Genomic DNA, 6288 nt, shown 5'->3' on the forward strand with positions numbered 1-6288 from the left:
CCCCACATCTGTACCCTAGAGTTCAGAGTGGGGAAGCAACCTTGACATGGTGGCGGGAGTGGGGGGGTTAGGATTTTGATTTCTTTTTACAAGGAGCACAGATTTGAACATGAATTTTTTTTTCCTTTGGGGCTGCTGATAAGCAGGTTTCCAAGTAGTTGGAGGTTTTTTGCTTTGATTTGGGGCCAGAGCAGAGACAAAGGGAATTGTCTTTTTCTGTAGGCTGACAATCACTATCAGAGAATAGGTATTCTATTCCAGCACAGCAAAATTTTACAGCCAAGTTTTGTTTGTTTATTTCCAAACCTCGGGTGTAAAGTTAGTTAAAAACAGAGAGGTTAGGATGACAGAATCCATGGATCAAGAAACGCTGGAATTAGCCAGATTTCAGGCTGAGCAAAAACAAAAGGAACATGAAAGACAGATAGAACTCATGCGGCTGGAGAAGGAGGTACAGGAGGCTGCCCACAGGAGGGAAATGGAGGCAAGGAAGCATGTGGAGGAGGAGAAGGAAAAAGAGAGGAAGCATGAACTGGAGATGGAGAAGGTAAAGACTCAGCAGAATATACCAACAAACCCTAGCAATCCTTCTCCAGGTACCACTTCCCATCCTAGAAAGTTCCCCACCTACAAGGCAGGCGATGATACCGAGGCCTTCTTAGAAAACTTCAAAAGGGCCTGCCTTGGGTACAGCATCTCTACAGACCAATACATGGTAGAGCTGAGGCCGCAGCTCAGTGGACCCTGAGCTGAGGTGGTGGCAGAAATGCCAAAAGAACACATGAACAAGTATGAACTGTTTAAATCCAAGGCGAGAGTCAGAACGGGGATAACACCCGAGCATTCTCGTCGGAGGTTCAGAGTGCTAAGGTGGAAACCAGGCGTGTCATTTACCAGACATGCCTACCACATTGTGAAACACTGGGGTCCCTGGATATCAGGAGCAAGTGTAGAATCTCCAATAAATTTGCCCTTCCTAATGCAAATGGAAAAATTCTTAGAGGGTGTTCCTGAGGAAATAGAAAAATACATCCTAGATGGGAAGCCCAAAACTGTAATCGAGGCAGGAGAGATTGGAGACAGATGGGTAGAGGTGGCAGAGAAGAAAAAATATAGCACAGTTGGAGCGGAGACCAGAAGGGACAACCCCAGACCACACCCTATTACCGGGGGCCGCCCAAGGCCCCACCTACCTCCCAAAGAATCCTCCAAACACCTTATCGTCCCACCACCCCATTCTCCAGCAACCCACCTCACCCCAGTGACCCGTCAGCTGGACGATGTTTTAAATGTAACGAGCTGGGGCATGTAAAGGCCAACTGCCCCAAGAACCCCAACAGATTACAGTTCATTGCACCGGAATCACACCAAAGATCCGCAGGCCCAGATACCTCCCAGATACCCTTGGAGTGGAGGGAAACTGTGAGTGTGGACGGGAAGAAGGTCACCGCGTGGAGGGACACCGGAGCACAAGTGTCAGCTATCCATGCTTCCTTAGTGGACTCCAATTTAATCAACCCAGAGATCCAAGTGACGATTCAACCCTTCAAGTCCCACTCTTTCCATTTGCCTACAGCCAAATTGCCTGTCCAGTACCAGGGCTGGTCAGGAACTTGGACTTTTGCAGTCGATGATGATTATCCCATCCCCATGCTGTTGGGGGAAGACTTGGCCAATCATGTGAAGCGGGCCAAGAGGGTGGGAATGGTCACCCGCAGCCAGGCTAAACAAGCCATGAGGCCAAGCTCTGTTCCGGAAACTTCTCTCAGGACCCGGTCAGAGGTGATGGACCTGGACCCCAGGACAATGTCTGCAACAGCACTAGTGGATCCAGTCCCAGAGACCCAGACGGAACCAGTCCCAGAACCGGAACCAGAGGAACAACCAGCACCAGACCCACTGCCAGCACTGAATCCAGTACTTGCAACCTCAACACCAGAGGGCCCCACCGAACCTGAACCAGCAGCAGCCCATAACCCTACACAAGAGGCTCAGCCAGAGCCTGAACCCTAACATAGTCTCCCAGCGGAGAGCGGTTCACAGTCAACGGAAACAGCCCCATCCCCTACATTGCTTCCAGAAGGACCAAGCATAGGTCCACAATCCAATGAGGAACTGATGTCTCCAGCATCAAGGGAACAGTTCCAGACCGAACAGGAAGAGGATGAAAGCCTCCAGAGAGCTTGGACGGCAGCACGGAGCAACGCACCGCCTCTCAGCTCTTCTATTCGATCCAGGTTTGTTATAGAAAGAGGACTTTTATACAAAGAAACTCTTTCTGGTGGACACCAGGAAGACTGGCATCCTCAGAGACAGTTGGTAGTTCCAACTAAATACCGGGCCAAGCTCTTGAGCTTAGCCCACGATCACCCTAGTGGCAATGCTGGGCTGAACAGGACCAAATACCATTTGGGGGGGGCATTCCACTGGGAGGGAATGGGCAAGGATGTTTCTACCTATGTCCGGTCTTGTGAAGGATGCCAAAGAGTGGGAAAACCCCAAGACCAGGTCAAAGCCCTTCTCCAACCACTCCCCATCATTGAAGTTCCATTTCAGTGAGTAGCTGTGGATATTCTGGGTCCTTTTCTGAAAAAGACACCCAGAGGGAAGCAGTACAGACTGCTTCATGGATTTTGGACTGCTTTCATGGATTTTGCCACCCGATGGCCGGAAGCAGTAGGTCTAAGCAACCCCAGGGCTAAAAGTGTGTGCCAGGCACTAGCAGACATTTTTGCCAGGGTAGGTTGGCCCTCCGACATCCTCACAGGTGCAGGGACTAATTTCCTGGCAGGAACTATGGAAAACCTCTGGGAAGCTCATGGGGTAAATCATTTGGTTGCCACTCCTTACCACCATCAAACAAACGGCATGGTGGAGAAGTTTAATGGGACTTTGGGGGCCATGATCCATAAATTCGTAAATGAGCACTCCAACGATTGGGACCTAGTGTTGCAGCAGTTGCTCTTTGCCTACAGAGCTGTACCACATCCCAGTTTAGGGTTTTCCCCACTTGAACTTGTATATGGCTGTGAGGTTAAGGGGCCATTACAGTCGGTGAAGCAGCAATGGGAGGGACTTACACCTTCTCCAGGAACTCACATTCTGGACTTTGTAACCAACCTACAAAACACCCTCTGAACCTCTTTAGCCCTTGCTAAAGAAAACTTACAGGATGCTCAAAAAGAGCAAAAAGCCTGGTATGATAAACATGTCAGAGAGCGTTCCTTCAAAGTAGGGGACCAGGTCATGGTCTTAAAGGTGCTCCTGGCCCATAAAATGGAAGCATCGTGGGAAGGGCCATTCATGGTCCAGGAGCTCCTGGGAGCTGTTAATTACCTCATAGCATTCTCCACCTCCAACCGAAAGCCTAAGGTGTACCATATTTATTCTTTAAAGCCCTTTTTTTCCAGAGAATTAAAGGTTTGTCAGTTTCCAGCCCAGGGAGGAGACGACGCTGAGTGGCCTGAAGGTGTCTATTACGAAGGGAAAAGTGAACCTCTCCATGACCCTTGGGCGTATGCAGTGACAGCAGACCAAGGAGCTGTGCGCAAGCTATGCGCCGACATTCTCATCCACCCCAGGACTGACTGAACGGGCATACCGCTCCATTGACACAGGTAATGCTCGCCCAATTAGAGCCCGACCTTACCGGGTGTCTCCTCAAGCTAAAACTCCTGTAGACCGGGAGATCCAGGATATGTTACAGAGTGCATGGGCATCTCCAGTGGTTCTAGTTCCCAAAGCAGATGGGAAGATACGTTTTTGCGTGGACTACCATAAACTGAATGCTGTAACTCACCCAGAAAACTATCCAATGCCACGCACAGATGAACTGTTAGAGAAACTGGGGCGGGCCCAGTTCATCTCTCCCTTGGACTTAACCAAGGGGTACTGGCAGGTACCGCTAGATGAATCTGCCAAGGAAAGGTCAGCCTTCATCACACATCTCGGGCTGTATGAATTTAATGTCCTCCCTTTTGGGCTGCGGAATGCACCCGCCACCTTCCAAAGACTTGTAGATGGTCTCCTAGCGGGATTAGGAGAATATGCAGTCGCCAACCTTGACGATGTGGCCATATTTTCAGATTCCTGGGCAGAACACCTGGAACATCTACAAAAAGTCCTTGAGCGCATAAGGGAGGCAGGACTAACTGTTAAGGTCAAGAAGTGTCAAATAGGCCTAAACAGAGTGACTTACCTTGGACACCAGGTGGGTCAAGGAACTGTCAGCGCCCTACAAGCCAAAGTGGATGCGATCCAAAAGTGGCCTGTCCCAAAGTCAAAGAAACAGGTTCAATCCTTCTTAGGCTTGGCTGGTTATTACAGACGATTTGTACCAAATCGCCGCCCCACTGAGAGACCTAACCAAAAAGAAACCGCCAAATGCTGTTCAGTGGACCAAAAAGTGTCAGGAGACCTTTCACCAGCTTAAAGCGACACTCATGTCTGACCCTGTACTAAGGGCCCCAGACTTTGACAAACCGTTCCTAGTAACCAGAGATGCGTCCGAGCGTGGTGTGGGAGCAGTTTTAATACAGAAAGGACCGGATCAAGAATTCCACCCTGTAGTGTTTCTCAGCAAAAAACTGTCTGAGAGGGAAAACAACTGGTCAGTCAGTGAAAAAGAATGTTTCGCCATTGTCTACGTCCTGGAAAAGCTACGCCCATACGTTTGGGGACGGCGTTTCCACCTGCAAACCGACCATGCTGCACTACAGTGGCTTCATACTGCTACGGGAAATAACAAAACACTTCTTCGGTGGAGTTTAGCTCTCCAAGATTTTGATTTCGACATCCAACACATCTCAGGAGCTTCTCACAAAGTGGCTGATGCACTCTCCCGTGAAAGTTTCCCACAATCAACTGGTTAAAACCGTCCTTGAGATGTGGAAAAGATTGTTAGTCTTTATGTACTTGGTAGTATATTTAGAGGTGCATGTGTCTTATTAACTCTGTTTTTCCTAGAGCTCCAGGAAGAAATCCTAGCCACCATTTCACCCTAGCTGAGATTTGGGGGACGTGTCATAAATATAAAGGGAAGGGTAAACCCCTTTAAAATCCCTCCTGGCCAGAGGAAAAATCCTCTCACCTGTAAAGGGTTAAGAAGCTAACGGTAACCTCGCTGGCATCTGACCAAAACGACCAATGAGGAGACAAGATACTTTCAAAAGCTAGGAGGAGGGAGAAAAACAAAGGGTCTGGCTCTGTCTGTATGCTGCTTTTGCCGGGGATAGAAAAGGAATGGAGTCTTCGTACTTTTAGTAAGTAATCTAGCTAGGTATATGTTAGATTATGATTTCTTTAATTGGCTGACAAAAGAACTGTGATGAATAGAATGACTATTCCCGTCTGTGTGTCTTTTTTGTAACTTAAGGTTTTGCCTAGAGGGAATCTCTATGTTTTGAATGTTATTACTCTGTAAGGTATCTACCATCCTGATTTTACAGAGGTGATTCCTTTACTTCTATTAAAAGTCTTCTTGTAAGAAAACTCAATGCTTTTTCATCTTTCTAAGATCCAAGGGTTTGGGTCTGTGGTCACCTATGCAAACTGGTGAGGATTTTTACCAAACCTTCTCCACGAAGTGGGGTGCAAGGGTTGGGAGGTTTTTGGGGAAAGACGTGTCCAAACTACGTTTCCCAGTAAACACAGATAAAGTTTGGTGGTGGCAGTAGAAATCCAAGGGAAAGGGTAAAATTAATTTGTACCTTGGGGAAGTTTTAACCTAAGCTGGTGAAGGTAAGCTTAGGAGGTTTTCATGCAGGTCCCCACATCTGTACCCTAGAGTTCAGAGTGGAGAAGGAACCTTGAGAATGGCGTAGGGATGCTAACGAAGAACTTTAGCACCAGAAAAGTGCTGACCCCAAAAGCAGGGGCCATCGCGTGTGCTGACCGCCGCGTTCCTCCCTCCCCCAATCGAAGGCACAGCCCACGTGGGTGGGGGCCCTGCCACCTTGTTCTCTGGGAGAAGAAGCTGTATGGATGGATTGAGGAAACCCTGCCTCTCTGGGCTGGCTGGACCGTTACACGGACCGGAACCGAATGCAAAGCTGGGATCCCTGGGGACCGTCTGGGGACACCTGAAAAGACGGGGGCAGCGATCCAGGAGTTCACAGAGGTTTAGATTGGATATTAGGAAAAAATTTTTCACTAAGAGGGTGGTGAAACACTGGAATGCGTTACCTAGGGAGGTGGTAGAATCTCCTTCCTTAGAGGTTTTTAAGGTCAGGCTTGACAAAGCCCTGGCTGGGATGATTTAACTGGGAATTGGTCCTGCTTTGAGCAGGG

The sequence above is a fragment of the Lepidochelys kempii genome, chromosome 24 (genome assembly GCF_965140265.1).
Source record: "Lepidochelys kempii isolate rLepKem1 chromosome 24, rLepKem1.hap2, whole genome shotgun sequence".
NCBI lineage: Eukaryota > Metazoa > Chordata > Testudines > Cheloniidae > Lepidochelys > Lepidochelys kempii.